This window comes from Lipotes vexillifer, unplaced genomic scaffold (genome assembly GCF_000442215.2).
Source record: "Lipotes vexillifer unplaced genomic scaffold, Lipotes_vexillifer_v1.1 scaffold418, whole genome shotgun sequence".
Lineage (NCBI taxonomy): Eukaryota > Metazoa > Chordata > Mammalia > Artiodactyla > Lipotidae > Lipotes > Lipotes vexillifer.
Genome location: NW_006798629.1, coordinates 3,106,313 through 3,111,485, shown reverse-complemented (window position 1 = coordinate 3,111,485; position 5,173 = coordinate 3,106,313). Strand labels below are relative to the sequence as shown.

Sequence of the window (5,173 nt, the reverse complement as noted above, 5' to 3'; positions counted from 1 at the left end):
GCATTCCTGGATGTGGGGAAAGTATGAGCAGAGGCACAAAGGTGATAAACTGTATGGTGGAGAATTGTAAGCAAACTGATGCTGCAAAAGCATGAAGAGGTAGTCATCGTGGGCAGGAGATAAGCTGGAGCTGATGGCTGGGATCTGCCCTGCAGGGACTTTCATGGGCTTTCAAAAAGCTTGAGTCTTGAGACATCCTTGAAATGATTTTAAGTTGGGGGGATAATGTCAAGGTCAGTTTTTAATCTAGATCAGGTTTCTCAACCTCAGCACTATTAACATTTGAGCCAGGGAGTTATTTGTTAGGTGGTAGGGGAGATGTCTTGTGTGTTACAGGATGTTGAGGAACGTCTCTGGTCTATACCCTCTAGATACCTGTAACATTAACCCTCTGTGACAACCAAAAATGTCTTCAAACATTGCCAGTGTTCCCTGGGGGCTAAAATCACCCTCAGTTTTAGATGAATCACTCAGAGGGTGTGTTACTAAACTCAGGTCCAATTGCTCGCCACTCAAAAATCAGTACCTGAGAGAGGCAAATGTTGGTAGAAAGGAAAGTTGCTTTTAATCAGAATGCTGGCAATCTGGGGAGATGGTCGATTTAGTATCCCCCAAAAACCATCTCCCAGGATTCTGCTCAGCCATGAAAATTTTGTAAAGAAAAACGGAAGTAATCTCAGTTACTGAGATTGGGGGTTGGAGTCATTGCCATTCCCCACTGTGTACAGGCTTGTTGATGTCCTGTGATCTTTCTTTAGATGCTGTCTTGTTCACGCAATTTGTTTGTGAGATTACTGAAGGGGAAGCTAGGGAAGAGGTCTGGTCATCTGTTAATTACTTTCCTTCATTTCTATTTTGATGTACGGAAAGAACCAACAGGTTAGACAAGGTATTGTGTGATCAAAAGGTTGGAAAGGTGTGCTTGGGCCAGAGATGAGTAGAGCATGGGGGTGCCTTGTTTAAGGTTAGTGACAAGACAAAGGGGCCTCCTGCAGAGAGCTCTTTCCTGCCAAAAATTGCTTACAGGTGAATTTCAGGGGGAAAGAAAAGTGGTAAAATCAGAACTGAATATGGAGTTGGAGATTAGAGTGGGAAACCAGACAGATAATGGCAGATAATTTGGGAGACATTTGGATGGCAAACACAGTAAGAAATAGAAATGGGCGAGGAGAGTGCTGAGAGAAGTCTTGGGTGTGGATTTTGAGATGGAGATTCAAGATGCCTGAGTTACATCCAGGCTGATGGGTCTGGCAGACAGATGAGTATACAAACCTGAAACTCCATGTAGAAGTTTGGTCTTGCAGGGGGCATTTGAGTGTCAGCTAAAGTGTGTATAGGGATGTAAACAAAGGGGCCAGCAATTGAACCTTTGGGAACATAAAGAAATAGAGGAGTAGACAACAGGAGAGAAAACAATCAAAGACAAGGAATGGTCAGGGGTGAGAGGTGAGCTAGGAAGATGTGGTATCACATCTGCCAAAGAAGCTTTTCAAGAAGAAAGCTGTTTTGTAATGATGCTGCAGAAAGACATATTCAAATAAGAAGTGAGAATTATTCCTGGACATTTTAAATGATCTTTGGCTACAGTATTATATCCAAATACTCATATCTAAGAAAGTAGAGATTATTAATGCTTCTCCCTTAATTACTTTATGGTAATATATTAAAATAATCTGTTGATGTCTATGAAGTATTTTGAGACTCTCAGAAATAGGCATTGCAGGGATGTATTTTTTGATGTCCCTTTTCCTACCAATATGTACAAATAGACAGCTGAATTATGCCAGTGGCAAAATAAGTCCAATGTGTAAATGGACTCGTTTAATTCATGAATGACAATTTGTATGCCCTGATATATGCCAAGTTGTGTCTACAAGGCAATGAACAGCTGTCTCATGTACCTAATGGCTTTTCTCATCAAAAATGTAAAAAGGCATATATAATACTCATCACCACCATGGTGTGTTCTGGATACCAAAGATGGGGGAAGGTTGTCTTGCATGAGATTTTAATGTAATTGATACGGATGTCAAAATTATTTTTTTTACAGGTAGTTCAGGATATTCAGTGTACTTAATATCAATTGGCAATTCTACTAAGATGTTTTAAGATAAGAAAATAGTTACAGGTGAATTTAATAAAACTCTAGCTCGTATAGCATTTGCCTGTTTATCTGCTTTTTCTGCAAGTTGAGAGAATTAAATGCGAAATGCTACAGATATTATTTTCTCAAGATTCAATCGCAGTTTAAGAAAATTAGTCATTTATTCCTCTTGTCAATGCAGCAAGAAAGGAACAGTGCAAAAGTTGACCAGCTTGAAAAGTTCTACATTACATTTTTACTCATAAGGGAATATTTTATTTTTTGTATTTACTGTCAGAGAGTTCACAGTTAATATTTCAGATGTCATTCTTTTTATTCCTATTGTGCATTTTCAGTATAAAATAAAATATTGTGAATATTTTATTAAATAAATTAAAATTTAATTTAAACTTTTTGAACTAAAAAAAATTGCTGGATGCTACCAAAGAATAAATTCACTCTCTCTTTGTAGTTAAATTAACACCCTAACTCTCTCTGGATGTATGTTTTCAAGGACTTGAAAGACTGAAAAAAGTGATGTGTGATTCTCAATCAAGCTGATCTGACTTACATGCTTGTCTGCTTGTCTGTGTATCAATAAAAGAACAATTCAGTGCTGGACACTTTAGGGCTGCACACGTGTGTAGAAGGTGTTTAAGGGTTGGAGAGATCCGTGGGCTCCAGGAAAGTCAAAGGAGGCTTCGTAGGGAATGTGGTCTTCTTCCTGTTTTACTTGTTTACTTGGTGTTGATCCTAGTCGCAAAGAGAAATTTGTTTTTCCCAATTGGTACTAGACTCTTTTTTTATGAGTGGGAGATGGGAAAAAGGGAATTGAATTTGCCACTTGGAGGAACTTAGGGTTAAAGCGAGGGAACAAGAAACATTGTTGCGGTTCTGGAGCCACACGCCTGGAGTCAAGTTCCCCGGTAAATGCGACCCGTGTCCCAACCAAGGACACCCGAGAATCACCAACACCAAGTAGAAAGATTAGCAAAGAATTTATACAAGTATAGAAGCTTACACAAACTGTCCGGACAGGGTCCCACTCGGAGAGAAGTGAGTGAGACCCCGACTAACAGTCGGGCGAGGCCTTTATACCCTTCACAGGGCGGGAAGTCCCCAAGGCGGGAGGGAGCTGTTTAATTTTGAATCAGCCAATCAGGAACCCGGTTCTTCCCGCCCCAAGCAAGCAAGCAAGTTTCTTACAGAAGCCAAAATGTGCTGTTAGCCCTGAAGCTGTTCTTCCGTTTCTTTCGTCACAACATCAGATCTTCAACCTTTTTGGACCTTAGCGGTGTTTTTCCTTACTTATTCAGGAATTAGAACCACAGGTCTGCTTTGGGCAAAGCAATTTTTTTACTCAGTCTTTTGAGACTTGAAATAATAGGGAAATGGCTCCATAAAGAAAGGACTTAAACACACACACACACAAACACACACACACACACATTTATTTCTTTATTTAAAAATAAAATATATGTTCCTTGTACATATGTTTATACTTTTACAACTCCTTACCTTAGGTATTTTGTCAATAGCTTTTTCTTTGGAATTTAAAGCAGTATGCCTTTTTACTTAAAGGATTCATTGTGATTGCCATCACAAGCAAACCAATATCTTCCGTGTTTCGAAGTTCATTTACAAATGAAAGTAAATCACTAAAATGTGCTTTTTTCATTTAGGAGGAATAATTTGTATGTCTTGGGCACAATGTCATTATACTTCCTGAGGTCAAGGAAGTATATCCATCTAGAAAGTAAAGCTGACATATTTAAGAAAAGACTTCACCCATTTGAAAACAGAGTGGGTTCCTGCAAGCAAAGCTAATTTAACCTTTGGCAGTTTAGAAAGTTATTAAACCCTTACCCAGAGATTGGCTATTCCAATGAAAAACATTCAAACCAGTCATGTGGACTGTCTCAAATTCTCCAAGAGGTTGAAATTCCTTGCAGAAGTAAGCAAACGATTGTGTCTTCACGTCTGCTCTCAGTACAAAAGCAGCTGGATTCCAAACAAAAAGCAGCCTTGCTTAGGGACATGCATTGTCAGTGGTTGCATGAGACCTGAGGGAAGTAAGTGCTGCCTGTTCACTACAAGTGTCAAGGAGAGATGTCACAGATGGAACGACATGCTTGCTAAGGACCCACAGAACCACTAGTGGAAGAGCTGCAGGTATCTCATGAGTTGTCATCTGTGTCACTACACTCCTGTTTCTCACTATTACTACAGCCTGGGCTGAAATGGAGGGAAGGCTTCAGGCTTTGAGCTCTGCTCAGAGCTTTGGGGGGAAGCACTTTCCCCTTGGGGGAAAGCACTGCTTAGGCCAAGGCTAGAGATTTGGCTCAGGAGACCTGAATTCCAGACCTCCCTTTGCCAAAAGTGACTGAGTGATCTGGGACATTTTACATTCCTTTCTGGTCTTCTATTGTTTTGTCTGTACAGTATGGAGTTTGAACTAGGCAATCTCTGAGATCTCTTTCTGTTTTAACAAAAGTCCCTTTTAGAATTTATCTTTTATTTTTCAGAAAACCTCTTACATTCTGTGGGTGAAGAGATTTGCCATCAGCTTTTAAAATGGAAAGAAAGGGGCAAGGAATGGCCTTGGCACTAGGCTCTCAATTATGATTCCTTTCTCCTTCTACTTGCTTTCTTTTCCCATGATCGTATTTTCTCTAAAGTGACATTACCCAAATGCATAAATTGAAATTATATCCTCGCAGACCGTACACCTAGCTCTGTGATGATTCATGTCTTGATTATTACACAGGGCTTAGTAGAAAGTAATGCAATTGTCCTTCCAATTTCACGTGAAGTCTAAGAGGAGAGAGGATTCATTTGAATACTTTACCCTCTTTTGTGTAATACAGTGCTTTCCATATTACTTTCTTCAAGCTTGTCTTTCTACTCCTGAAATTCCACTGCGGTGGGTTCTGACACGTTGAGAAATGGCTGCTTTAATGTTGCAGCAGGCTGAGTTTCATGTACCTATTGGTAAAAAAAGTGGTAAGAAGGGCTTCCCTGGTGGCGCAGTGCTTGAGAGTCCGCCTGCCGATGCAGGAGACGCGGGGTCGGGCCCCGTTTCGGGAGGAT

The 5,173-nt window shown here is 40.2% G+C and overlaps 1 protein-coding gene across 1 annotated transcript in view; it reads left to right on the top strand.

Annotated features, from left to right (window-relative positions):
- The window catches only part of KCNH8 (potassium voltage-gated channel subfamily H member 8), a 397,642-nt gene that overhangs the window by 70,929 nt on the left and 321,540 nt on the right, over window positions 1-5,173 (top strand). The window lies entirely within an intron of this gene.